The sequence below is a fragment of the Macadamia integrifolia genome, unplaced genomic scaffold (assembly GCF_013358625.1).
Source record: "Macadamia integrifolia cultivar HAES 741 unplaced genomic scaffold, SCU_Mint_v3 scaffold_3A, whole genome shotgun sequence".
Lineage (NCBI taxonomy): Eukaryota > Viridiplantae > Streptophyta > Magnoliopsida > Proteales > Proteaceae > Macadamia > Macadamia integrifolia.
Genome location: NW_024870666.1, coordinates 270,896 through 285,589, shown reverse-complemented (window position 1 = coordinate 285,589; position 14,694 = coordinate 270,896). Strand labels below are relative to the sequence as shown.

The following is a 14,694-nucleotide window of genomic DNA, read 5'->3' as shown; positions in this document are numbered from 1 at the left end:
ATGGACTATGATGGCCAGGGTGACTTTAAACACCGGCTGGCCTGACAAATCCGAGCTAGTGCCAGAAGAGACGGGAGTACCCAAGCCGTGTACATGCACCTATCATAAGGCCATGTACGGATAAAGCAGGTATTATAGCCGTATATTAAGGTGTATACGTATATTACATCGTATGCCAAGGGTGGGGTTCGCGTCAAGGCCCAAACTCTGTCGAAATTCCAAGTGCCCTCATATGGGCGAACTGGTGGGCGGACAGGTGGGCGGACAGGTGGGCGCAGCCACCCACCTGAGTGACCCATCCATGTGAACTATTTAGTTATTTAAGAAGTATATATATAGCATCTTTTCTTTTCATTTATGACACTCGTACGTTGGTGAGGATAGTAAAGAGGAGAGAGAAAAGAAAGGGAAGAAGAAGGGAAGAGAAGGAAGAGGAAGAAGAGAAGGATTTCAGCGGCGCCGAAGCTTGATCTTCCCATTCTGGCGCCGGAAGAGTGATCTTCAATACTAGATCTACATTTAGAGGTAAGCAAAGTTGGGTTCCTTAAACATTCACCATACCCAAGTAAAACCCTTGATTGGAGTAGGGTTTCTTGAGAACATGTAAATCCCCTTTGAGATGATGAATCTAAGGTTTAATAGATGATTTATGTGTTGATCTTGAAGGATTTGAAGAGGTATCGACAAGGTTGGAGAAGCATTGTGGGTTTGAAGTGATTTTAAGGGTTTGAAGGTGTTCTTGAGCAAAGAAGGTAAGATGGCTTCCCATCACTTGAATCTAACCTAGATCTAGGTTAGAACCATCCTATAAGACATTGAAAGTGTGAAGAATGGATTGGGAAAAGCCCCCATTTGAATCCCCAAAGAATGGAGGAAGTTGGGAAGAAACAGCAGGTTTCCCGCCAAAACCGGTGGGCCAAACCGGTGGGCCATCTGGCCTGCCTGTGGGCACCCGCCTGAGAGGGCAGGGCCTTCGGGCACAATCGGTGGGCCAGATCGATGACCAACCTACTTGCCAGTCCAGACAAATGGGCCAGACCGGTGGGCCAATTGGTGGGCCAGACAGGTGGGGCCCCGAATGTGATTCTTACGTCCGATTGGACCCAAATCGGATGTGCGACCTTCTTTTAACGTTCTAAACATGATTTTCTCATCATATCTCGTTAATTTTGATCCTAAAATGGTGAAATACTAACTCCGCTCACTCATGTTAGGTTCACCAAATCCCACGCTTCTCATGCCGGATCTCACCCGTACCGAACGGGAATCCTTGTACACTACAGGTAAGTGGGGAGAGGATGTTTGGCCTTGTTTCAAGGCATTATTTGGCATTCATTTAATTGTATCTAGTATAGTCATGCCATCATGAATATGCTATGTTGATTAGTCATCCTCACGTTGTTATGCATGTGTGCTATGTTTACTTTCTAAATGCCAAGTGATGAGATGCTTATGTGATGAATGTGGACATCAATGTGCATAATGTATTAATAGACTAGATGTCGTAGTCGGCTTGGACACGAGTGCGTTGGTGGCCCGTAGTATGAGACGCGGTGGCACTATGCAATCGTACTATTGTCATATAGGAGCATACGGTTTAGGATTTTCACCGTCCCGTGCTACGACCCTTCCCAACAGGGGTTAAGGTGTTGGGTTACCATTTGGGGGGAAGCAGTGGTCGCGGTTGTCGGGTCACTGTGGCGGTTAGATATAATGCCCGGCGGGTCATTAGGACAGTCAGCAACCCCGGTGGTATATTTAAGAGGGCCAATTGTACTGCTTTTAAATTGCTGGAGTCAGTACCTTTAAATTTTAGTCATTTACTTTTCTGTTGAGAGCCGGTGGTCGGCATTGTTTTTACTTTCTGAGTACTCACGGTGGGCCTTCTCCAACAGCCCTATGGGTGTATCACGGGATGGAGTTCGCAGCTCGTACCCGGAGTATACGCACACTGTGGCTGTAGTAGCAATATACCGAAGACTTAGTAATGTTGCTTAGGTGGATGTGATTTAAAATGTATTGCATGGCATGTGGTGCATATGATTGTGTTTTGATGTGTGGACTGCTGTGTGGTCCATCTTTCCACTTGCTGAGCTAGTGAGCTCATCCCACGTGTGCACCCCCTTTTTAGATGATTTTACATGTCATACATCTGAGGAGCACGGGGTGGGTACCACAGTCGAGTTCCCCGAAGAGAATTGGTGGGCCCCTGAGGAGTTAGAGCACGGCACTGATTGCTCATGTGAGAGTTGTGCTGCGGGACCGTAGTTCTGATGCCGAGCTGAGCTCCACTTTTGAGGCCAAGCTGAGCTCTACCATGTGATACCGAGCTGGGCTCAACCCTTGATGTCGAGCTGAGCTCTAGTCTTTGATACCGAGCCGAGCTATGTACTCTAATTATTTTGATGGTTTCCTTTATGTACTTGATATGTGAATTGTACTGTTATTGTGTAAATATCATGCCTTCGGGCCCACATGTATAAAACTATTGTATCACAATTCGGGTATCAAATATTATGGGAATATTCACAGGTAAACCTAGTCTTCCGCTGATCTGATAAGTTTTTATTAGTTGTGTGTATGCTTTGGTGGAATACAGTATCAGATGATCCTGGCAGGTTTGGGTTAACTGGTGTTAACTTGGTCACTAGCCCGGTTCAGTGTGAACGGGGTGTGACATTTGGTCCCATGTTGCTTTAGATGTGATGATCAATACGGTTGGGAGTTTGTAATTCTCATTCGGACCAAAGCATTAGGTTTAAGGTGCACTCCATTCGACACTGTTTTGTTTGTGGCCACATTCAATTTATCTAAATCGGAGAGTCATTTTAAATAAATTTTAAAATCTAAAACTTATGACATATGCTACCCAAGTGGGAGATTGTAAGAGTTCCTCTTAGGTGGGCTAGCATAGTCAAATATTTGTTTCCAAACCGGTTAGTGGTGTTGACTACAGATGGAGTAAGCAGAAAGAATCCAATATTATTGGTAAGTGATCTCTATGGAGATGTTGGATTCTATTAGCACATCTTAATAGTATGAAATATTTATTACTATGTGTGGACCTAAGGTATTGTTTCCTTAATGGGGAGGAAACCCTAATTTTATTACAGGGTTGGTCCCTACCCTCACCCCTATATATAGTTTCACTGACTCATTAAGTGATGCTAACGACCAAAAGCAAAAGGGAAAGAGGGTAGACCAGACCAACATTGATCGTGTTGTATGAGAAGCATACAAGAAGACATTAAGGAGTTCTTATTCTTCAACCATGGATTCAGGTATGCTTAAAACATGTTTTTTGTAGTGTTTGTCATGCATGCTTATCGATCTTCATGAATCGTTCCGTATTTATTTTCTATCAAGTTATACCAAAACACTCCAAGTATTTTTTCCATATTTCCATAGAGAAGGAGCAGTGTAAAAATATGTGGTTGAAGGATTCAGCATCTAATCCACAGAGGCAGCACTTTGAGGCCAGGGGTATGCCTTTAAGGATAATATTATCGTCTATGGGAAGTTTCCTATACATCAACCACCACCCAAAAACTAATTTCCGAGGTTGATTAGATGGCTACCAAGGGTCTTGGGATTTCTCTTTCTTATTTCATTCCACGTAGAGAAGGAAGAAAACACGCCAGAGGAGGTCCCAATCCAGAGAAAGCGATTATCCATGTCGGCCTGAGGAATTCTAATTTTTTTTGCATTAGAGAAAACCTTCTTAAGGGCTTCATAGTGAACTTCAGGAATTTTCCATTTGCCATCCGATATTATTTCAGAGACCTTAGTTTTGGAGTTGATGAGCGGGGAGAGGGCACTGCCACAGACGTCCATTATAGATGCTTCCCCCATCTAGATGTTATTCTAGAGATTGATTTTTTTTTCCATTTCTTATTATCCATCTCTCCCTGCTAGATATGAAAGACCACACTCTGCGGATGCCAGGCCAAATTGAAGAGGGCCTAATAAGTTTTTTAGGCTGCCCTTTTGACAAAAACTGAGCCTTGAAGAAGCTTGAAAATTTTGATTCCCCATGCTTTATGTTCCATGCCTGCTTAGCAAGCAAGGAAATATTTACATCTCTCATCCTGCGGATCCCCAAACCTCCTTCATCAATAGGCTTGCAAACCTGATCCCACTTGACAGTCACAGCCTTTGAAGAGTCAATGTCTCCTATCCAGATAAAATTTCTTATCCACTTCTCCATTTGCGCAATCATAGAAGACGACCACCAATATATTGAGAAATTATGCACCGGCATGCTTGATATAACTGATCGAACTAACTGAACTCGACTAGCCATTGAGAGGGTCTTTCCTTTCCAGCCTGATAAACAGTCTCTGATCTTGTCCAGAGCAGGAACCATATATTGGTTTTTTACTCGACCTTTGAAAATTTCCACGCCGAGGTACTTTGTGGGGAAATTACACGCTGGGATTCCCATTGTTTCCACAGTAGCCTATTTTCTTCAAGAAGATATTGGACCCATAAATAGCTTGCTTTTTTCCAAGTTCACTACCTGCCCCGAGAACTCCTGATACTTTCTGATAAAATTCTTCAGGTTTCTGACATAATTGTTGGATGCATTTATAAAAATAAAAATATTATTAGCGAAGAGAAGATGGGTAGGAGCAGACACACCTTGAGGGTCTTTTAAGGCTTTGATTTGCTTTCTATGGAGAAGGTGCTTCAGACCTCTGCAGAGAACTTTTTCAGCAATAATAAATAATATTGGAGAAATGGGGTCACCTTGGCGAAGCCCCCGTTCAACTCTGAAGTAGCCAACTGGGCCTCCATTTAGCAGAATGGAAATTTTGGAAGTGGATAGGATTTGGGAAATCCATTTCAGCCAAATATCGGAAAACTCAATTTTTTTTAGGACTTTTAGAATAAAATCCCAAGAAATTGTGTCGAAGGCCTTTTGAATATCAATTTTTGCTCCTGCCTCGCCACCTCTTATAGCAGAATGCATAATATTCGCCAGCTCGGATGCCAAGGTAATGTTGTTATGAATAAGTTTCCCTTTCTGAAAAGCTCCCTGTTCTTCTGAGACTAGTCTAGGGAGGAGGAAGGACAATCTAGTTGCGAGGATTTTAGATATAACTTTGCAGAAGAAATTACCCATGCAGAGAGGCCTGAATTTGTCAAGAGACATAGCCCTGTTAATTTTGGGAATTAAAACTAATAAGTTGTTGTTCATACCCGGTGGCATCAATCCAGAAGTAAAGAAATCACTCACTGCTCTTTCAAAATCTCCAGAAATAATATTCCAACAACATCGAAAGAAATATCCAAGATAGCCATCTGGACCTGGAGAACTGTCAAGGTCCAGATCCCACACTGCACGCTTTATCTCATTCGGACCTGGGATCGCATCCAGAGATAGAAGATCCACCTCATCAATAAACCTTGGGATAGCATCGAGTAAATCCAGATGATCTGTCACTAGAACTCCCTTATGAAAATCTTCATAGAATTTGGACATGTAGCAAGCTATATCATCTCTGTCAGAAATTATAGACCCATCAATTTTTTTGACTCTTCGAATAGTATTTTTGGCTCTCTTGATTTTTGTGTAGAGATGAAAAAACTTGGAGTTACGATCTCCCTTCTTCAGCCATCTAATCCTTGACTTTTCAGCCCATAATTTTTTATGATTTTTTATAGCAACCAAATAGGCAGATCTTGCATCACCTTCTTGGCCGAAGAGAGAGTCATCCATTCCCTGCAACTTAATTTGAGTTTGAATCTGGTCCAAAGCCTCTCTCGTTCTGACTAGTTCAATCTCAAAGTTTGAAAATTTTTCCCTAGCCCAGATTTTAATCATCGACTTTAGCCTTTTTAGCTTCTGGGAAAGAATATAAAATGGTGGCCCGCAGATGTTATGACTCCACGAGTCAGCAACTTTCTTCAAAAAATCAAAGTGCTCTGTCCAAAACTTATGAAAGCGGAAAGGACAATTAGCAGGTCTAGGGCAAGCTTCAGAGAGAACAAGAATTGGATTGTGATCAGAAAAATCCCTTGGAAGGACCAATTAAGAACAATCCTAGAAGGTGTTCAGCCATTCCCCATTACAGAATCCTCTATCGAGAATCGCAGAGACATTGCCCCTTCTTCTATTATTGGTCCAAGTGAATTTTGGCCCTTGAGATGCTAGTTTTATCAATTTACATGAGTCTATCATAGCATCAAAATCCGTGGCAGAGCCGAGGTTAAAGGTACCAGGATCCCTCTTTTCATTAGATGCAAGGGTGGCATTGAAATCACCAACCACAGCCCATGGGTTAGCCAATACCGACACTGCCTCAAGATCCATCCAGAGCTCCCTTCTAAAAGCTCTAAAATTGCTAGCATGAATGGATGAAATCATAATAGATTTTCCTTCCCAATCTATATTAACTGAAATTTGCTGATCAGAACTAGAAAAAATCGAGGGTTCAGGAATACCTCGCTTCTAGGGCAGCTATAGATTTGGAATTTTATCTCTTCTGGTGTTGTAGATGACGTCTGTTTCAAAACCTAATTTGCTGAAGTAGACAGTTGGGCACTTGTACACATCAATCATCGGTTCAGCCAGGCAGAGAAATTCTGGGTCATTATCTCCTACAATTTTCCTCAGAGCCATCCGCGCTGAGGCCTTCTTGATGCCTCTCACATTCCAGAAGAGAATCTTCATGAATTATTTTTTTTGGGTTGCAAGTCGATCAGACCTTTTGGCCTGCAACATAGTGTCTATCCCTTTCTCGTTTCTTCGGTCATAATGTAACTTGGATTCAGCGGCTTCAACCAGCTTATCAGCCATTTCTATCTCCTCATGGTGCACCTCCATAGTCCCTCCGCATAGAGATATGCAAGGAATAGATGAAATAATATTCTCAGCCGTATGATTTTCCTTGTGGGTTGATCTAGGATTAGATACCGAATCTGTTACATGTGATAGTCTCCCCTTGTTGCTATGCGCTGGATGTCCATTATCTAGAGGAGTTTCTGTTATAGGGGAATGGCTACTCCCCAAATCTGGGTGTCTCTCACTTGAGATAGGAAGGAGAATCTGTATGGACCCCACGTTCTCTTGGTTAGGAAGTGAATTTGAATTCAAATGCATATTCTCTCCCGATAAGGAAGGATATCGTGAGGTTTCCATCCCCGCATTAATTTTCATATTTGGTGCAATTGAGGCCGCAACCCTGCTACCATCGATCTCCTCTCCCTGCTGGACAGTAGCATCATCACCATTATTGAGGTGGCCCTCATCACCATTGTTGACCAAAGGCGCATGGGAAGCCTCTGCATTGGCCTCATCTACATACACCGCTCCAGGAGTCACATGTGTTTTGGATTTTTTCTTCCCCTCCACTGATTTCCTAATTCTGCAGTCAGAGGTCGAGTGGCCTGCCTTTTTGCAGAACCCACAAAGTCCCAAGCTGTCTTCGTATATAACTTGTTGTTTGAATAAGAAGATCTCATCGGAGCCTGGTACCCTTCTCTCAACATGTATCTCATCAACATGGCTAGCACTGACTTCCATCTCAACTTGGATTCTTGCAAAACCTCCCATTGTAACTGCATGAGTGTGCTTGTCGATGGCCATGGGACTACCCGTTGCCTTAGCCATAGTAAGGAGAATTTTCTCATGCCAGTATTCTAAAGAAAGATCAGGAAATCTGGTCCAGACCATTTCCTTATCAATCTGTTTTTCATGAATATTAAAATCCTATCTCCATTTTTGGAATTTGACATGTTGCCCTCCAATCTTGATAGAGCTTCTGCGCCGTATCATGGTCATGTCTGCTTCTAGTTGAAATTGAAAAAGGATGAATCTTTCCCCATCGCCGATAGAGCCACCTTTCCTTTTAGATTCCATGAGTTTGCTGCCTCCTTTCTTATAAAATCCATTGATATGAATCCAAAGTTCGCTTTACCGATTAAGGCAAAACGAAACCGCTGCAGTCGCTCCTCATATGCATCCTGAGGAATAACCACCTTGGTTAGGGATCCAGCATGGATAGGATCAAGGAGATCATCCACCTCTGGCAATCCTCTTCCCACCACCGTTGAGAATGAGGGCCTTGGTGGCGGCATTGCAGGTCTATCCATCACCGTGGGTAGCAGGACAGGCCTCATGAAATCAATAATCAAGGCCTGTCGACCGTTGTTTCTATGATCACCATCGGGGTCTTGGGCGTGCCCAAGGCGTTTCTCGCCCGCTAGAGAGTTGCCCTCCCCTCTCTCCATCCTACCTATAGACTAGTAAACAATGAAAGAAAACCCTAAAACACCTCTCAGACCCTTTGGTATCGTCTTCAAACCATTTGTTTATGATTTTTTTTCTTTTGTTATAATGAGACAATAAGAGTTCATTAACTGAAATAACTTAGTACATCCACATTAGTTCCAGTGTTAAACTTTAGTTTTCCTATGCATAACAAGATAAGCTTATCATCAGAGAATATTATGATAGGTGGCAGACATAATCTATTGTGATTAAATATGATAATAGGAAATGGAAGATATTTTATCATGATTAAATATGATAATTGGAAATTGAAGAAATTTTACTGATGCCATATATTATAATAGGATATATTATAATAGGCGACGGAAACAGTTTTACCATCACAAATTCCCATCACCTAAAATAGCTTTTCTTATAGTGTTCATTGACATTGAAGAAATCGAGGCTTATGAAATTTTGTTTTAGAAAGATTCATTAGCCTATGTCTATATCCCAAGTTCTCTAGATAAGACCATTGTTAAATCCTCTGAGGAACTGCTTAAGGCATATGACATGATAAATAATTTAAATGAGAAATTTGGCAAGCAAAAGTGCCATACTCGCCATGCAGTCACTTCAACCTTTCATAGTATTAAGTTGCCCCAGGGACTTCAGTCGTTGATCATGTGATGAAAATTGGAAATCTTACCACAATGGAAATATTTTCCCTTGCACCCCTTTGACTTTCGGATATGATGACAAGTATATATCTATCTTCTTAAATATTACAGACCCAATTGTTTGAGATAAAAGAGTAATATCATGCAGAAGAGAGAAAAGCTCCCAAGGCCGTTCAACTCGAGAATTATGCATTAACTAGTCGACAACACTCTAGTAATGTGACGTCCTAATCTGATATTTATACCCTTACTTGTAGATAGGCAAGAAGAAAGAGCAGAGGAAACTAATGTTGGCATGGTTGGCAACTATGGAGTGCCAAGAAGGCAGAAGTGACCTCACCTGCTCCTGCTCAGCCTACCAATATCACTGGGGAACTCATCAAGAGGTGTTGATGAAGAGGAAAATTTAATTATAAGACTAAATATTTAAAAAAAAAAAAAAAAAAAGGTGCAACATGAGTACTTCCCAGGGGGTCACCCATCCTAGTACTACTCTCACCCAAGCATGCATAACTGTGGAGTTCTTATGGTATCTAGTGCATTAGTGCTGGTATGATCGGACCGAAACGGGTAGGTCCAAAACCCATCAGCCAGTTTTGCCTACCATAATGTATTTTTCATGTTTCTGCACTATGGGGTCCACAGCCCTACTATGCAAATCCACATTCTGCCCCTATGTAACTAAGTCTAAATAAGGAATGAAATGTAGATTTTAAAGTTAGTAATTTAAGTGGGGGAAACAATTTATAAATTTAATTAGATATTAGTTAGTTAAGTATTAATATAGTTAAGTGGCTGCCCTCTTAAGTTATGTATATATATATATATATATATAACTTCCCATCTTAAGTTATATATATATATATATATGACTTAGTTATATTAACTTAACAGGGCCAGCCAAACAGACCCTTAGGGTTGTTAAGGGTCTGTTTGGGCTGCCTTATAAAAGGACTGTTAGGGCAGCACCTCACCCAAATCGTGGCTGTTATTGTAGTAAGAAAAAAAGGAAAGAAAAGAGAAGTCTAGAGAGAGCTTCTTCACTTGATGTTGCTCTTGGATCAGCATAGCCCACAGGTGAGTCCTATTACCCACCACAGTAAAGTAATTGGTAGTTCATTTTAATTAGGAAATTAGGGTTAGGGTTTCAACTCAATTGGGAATTGCCAGGAAGTCCTTGGGAGTTGAGAAGCTGCCCAATAAAGAAAGACCTAAATTTAGAAGGGATGTGGGGGTCTAATTTGCAGGAATTCCATCCTTGCTAAACCTTAGAACCTAAGGTTTCTACCAATTTAGTAGGGAATAGTGTAAATTGGAATAGAATTATGGTTGTACAGGTAGAATACTACTAAAAACCTAAGATAGGGGATTATTTCAGCTGGTAGGGTTACAAATTCCTTCCCTAAAAGTCTTACTTGAATCTAATTATGGAGGGAATTTAACCCTATGACCTTAAACTCTAGACTCCAACCTTAATTGATGAAGTAAACTTGGGAATAAGGGTTCAATTCTACAGATTTGTGGAAGTCCCTGTGAAACCCTAAATTTCTGTAGAACCGAAATTAATCACCCAAACTCCAACAATTGGACGCAAGAAATGGGTCAATAGGAGATCCAACTTGAGCCTTCAAACCGCACTTGACCACTTTGGACTTCAGGAAAGAGATTGGAGCCCAAATTAGCCAAGGCAAAATTCTGTTAAACCTCAAAATAGGAAATTATTTTAGATTTTAATTCTATAAATTCCTTCCCTAAGATACTCAAATGTGCTCAAATTGAATTCAAATAGTATCTGTTACATGCATGGGCTGATATGTTAATTCTGAATTGGGAAAAACTAATAGGGAAATGAATCAATTTTTGCAAATTTGATATACCTTATGTTAAATACTAAAATTCTACAAAATCGAATATATTGATTCTAATATTAAAAATTGGAAACCCAAATATGGGTCATTGAGGGAAACTTACCCTAACTTTTCTTGCCTAGTATGTTGAAATGAGATATAGAAGAGAGGAAAAGGCCCAATTCAGCCTAATAGTACCTAGGACAAAAGAACACAGTAAGGCAAAATCGGATTCTGCAGAAAACAAGAGAACCGACAAGTCCAACCAGCTAGCCGGTTGTTGCCCAAGCATTTGCTAATTTTAGTGCCAGTGGCCAATTTTGCTGGGTAACAGATCAGCATGCCCTAAGCCCTGTGTGGGAATTGTGTACTTAAGGATTTCCAATGAAATGGAACTCAAGGGAGTATGGTATAATGCTTGAAAATTCTAAAATCCTAAGTGGACTGTAGATGTGATTCCAGGACATCCTACCTAAGTGTGGGACCCACTAGTGGCTTCCCTTTATATGTGACCCCCAGTAATGAAGAAAAGTGGAAACCTAAACTATACATTGAAGAACAGGTGAATGCCCAACTAGAATGGGAATAGGGATACTATACTTAGGCAGGGTGGGGTAGGATTATAGAAATTTATTTTATAAATAATGATTTGGAATATCTTGTGAAATAGGAAATAAGTTGCAATAAGAGCACTTAATTGAACCAAAGAAGTGAACTTTTCAAGAGATTGGACACAAAGGTGAGTGGGTGTTTGTTTTATTTTATGGAGTGTTTCTATACTTTTGTATTTATGCTTGCTCATGTGGAGTGTGATGGTTACTGTGTTATGGATTTATTTTATATAAAATTATATACTTCACATGTTGCATGATTTTATCGACTTGATGTGATTAAAGTTTTATGGATGTTTAGTATGATAGTTGTGTGGATAATGATTGTAATATTGACGGTCTAAGGCACGGTGTGGCCAAGGTACTTTCTGGTACCGTGGGCTCAAAAGTCAATGTTACAGTTGTGACCATGGATATGTGATTGGATGCTATGGATGCATGTAGATGTATATGGTTAGGATCACATTCCAGTGCTACAACCCCCTTGTCCGTAGGGGGATAGATACAGACTAATCCTGACATATGTGGCTACCTGATCAATAGTTCACTTTCATGGTACGACGTATTGTACCCAAAGATGGATACTAGCGAGGTACGACGTATTATACACTTGACTGCACGGGGTTACTAACCTAGGGGTTAGCTGGGGGACCGAGGTTCTTTCTGGGACTAGATGACTCCTGCTTGCAACGAGCTTGTATTCCTGAGGCCCAACGTACAGGGTAAGAAATGCCACCTATGTTACATAGCACTATACCTTTGATTTCAGACTTAGTAATGGACTAGGAAGTAATGTAATGTTAAATGAACTCAAGAGCATCATATAAGCTGTAGAGTATGCATTGCAACATTTATATTGTGTTTTCTTGCTTGCCCCACCCCCTCACTGAGCATGACGAGTTCACCCCCCTCTATTTACTCCTTATAGATGTCAAGACCAGTATTTTGCTGACTTCCTGCTCTGATCACTAGACAGTGGCCACAGATGACTTGGCCAATCTTCAAGAAAATGAAATCGACCATGGACCTGACTGTGAATATGATGATTGTGCCTATAGAGGCCAATTCTTCTGAGGAGTAGATAGACTACTGAACATTTACGTTTTGTGTATATATACGCTTCAGCTGAAGAATACTCTCTGATGTACAGAGCACTCTAATGTATATAGTCTACTACTGAGATACTGTAAATTGTGTAAATATTCTCTTTTGTAAGGTATGTAATTCTCACATGGATAATTGTAAATATATCTTATCACTTAGTTGGCACTGAAGCATATGTAAAATATCTTATTGTTGGACTGTGCATGTATATATAAACTCTGATCTTTAGTCACTACTTGTGGTGTTATGATCTGCCCTAATCTAGATCATGGGGAAACAGGCTAACTGGATACAGTGAAGTGTCTAGTGCCGCATGCCTTGGTCTATTGGAAGCAAGGTGTGACAATAATCTGTCCAAATTTCTACATAATCCCTTCCCAACTTCAATGCACTTTGAAGACCTGATTGCTATACCTTGATTTCCGTTCCTGAGCACATCCTGAAACTCCAAAATCCACAAATGCCACAATAAACACCAAAATTAAGTAGCCTTGGACACAATTATATAGTTATATCATCGTAAGTACTAATTTTTAGAGTAGGAAAACTAATCAATTTGGGAGAAACTATGCATGTACACATGAATCAACACAACTCAATGTACATTGGAGAAATCACAATCTATGTCATAAGATTGAACCTATGAATTAGTGCCATGAAATGTCACCTTCTCTGTGCCCTTTTCATGCCATAAAATATGATATACAGATTTCGAAAACTTGCTCAAATGCCTCTTGCTTGGTCAAGGTAGAGTTCTTAATTCTGTAGATCATTATTTTACCTCCTATATTTCCTGTTGATGAAGCTGGTGAGGTCCCTATTGCATATGTTGTCCTATCACCCAATAGTTCCCTAAGCGAGGAAGATGTTCAAAAATTTCCCCCTCCCCCAGGGTATTGTAATATATATATATATATATATAGAGAGAGAGAGAGAGAGAGAGAGATGATTTTGTGTTCAATTACAGCCTTGTGAATGCTTTTATTTCTTCTCACCATGGGGAAAAGAAAGAGACCAACAACAACAACACATCTCAGTCTTATCCCAACTAAATGGGGTTGGCTAATTGGATCCCTGAGACCATAACAATGAAAAGAGTCAATGAGGTTTTAACCAAATGTTGAGAGTAGATGACACTACATCCACTAATTTTGAGCTCCAAGAGAGTTGCGACATGGGATGCTGAAGGTCAGTATTATAGAAAGTATTGACTACATCCAAGTTAAAATCCTGAAACCCTAAATCCACAACCATTGTAGCCATATAACAATCTAAATGTATCAGAAGTCATCACATCCAAATAATATTTGCATCAATAGAAAGTTGCAAAAACTTAAAAACATTGGGTAAAATATCAGATAGTTCCCACGGCCAAGGATCCACACGATCGATCATCCACAAACCAGTCTCAAAAAATGCCAACATTTATCTATAGTCAAGCCCGGCATAGCCCTAGTCTAATGGTCCTTGCAGCCCTTGCAGGAGGCCTCTGGCTTGTGCTTATTGCCAACTCCTTGTCATATCACAGTCATAGTTAGCAAATTCGGATTCGGGAATTATTCGGACGGAGAATTATTCGGAATAATTCGGACGATTAATTTAAGGATTCGGTCAAAAAAGCGGTCAAAAAATCTTATTGGGGTTTTTTTTTTAAAAAAAAATTGTTTTTTTATTTTTTTATTTTTATTTTTGGTTATTTTTTTTTAAATAATGCTTAAATGGACCGAATAATTCGGTTTAATTCGGATTCGGTCCGAATTATTCGCGATTTATATTCATTTTGGAAAAAGTCGCGAATTTTAAAGAATTTTATTTTTAATTCGGATTCGGTCCGAATTTTTAATAAAATTCAGAAAAATTCGGTTCGGCCGAATAATTCACGAATTATTTGGCCGAATTGATAACTATGATCACAGTTAATACATCCCACACAGGAGACATGTAGACAATATAGACAACCCAACCACCCAGCTCTTTGAAGTGATCATACTAGCAACCCATGAAAGAACAAAATTACGTAAAAGAAAAAAGCATCTGTGCATCTTCACTAGAATGGAAATCTATGTATATTCAAAGTCAATTTGAAGAGATTCGACAAAAACATACAGAAAGGCAAAAGCACTTAAAAGATAGAGAAGTGATGGCTTACACGGCTGAATCTCTTGGTTAACATGGCCACCACGTACTCACTCAGCATTCATGTTAAGAGTCAGTAGTCATCCCAGGGGTTTTTCATA

General features: G+C 40.3%; 1 pseudogene; it reads right to left on the bottom strand.

The window, feature by feature from the left end:
• Nucleotides 1-9,340: 9,340 nt before the first annotated feature.
• Nucleotides 9,341-9,459, bottom strand: LOC122071655 (annotated as a pseudogene).
• Between the last annotated feature and the right edge of the window lie 5,235 nt (nt 9,460-14,694).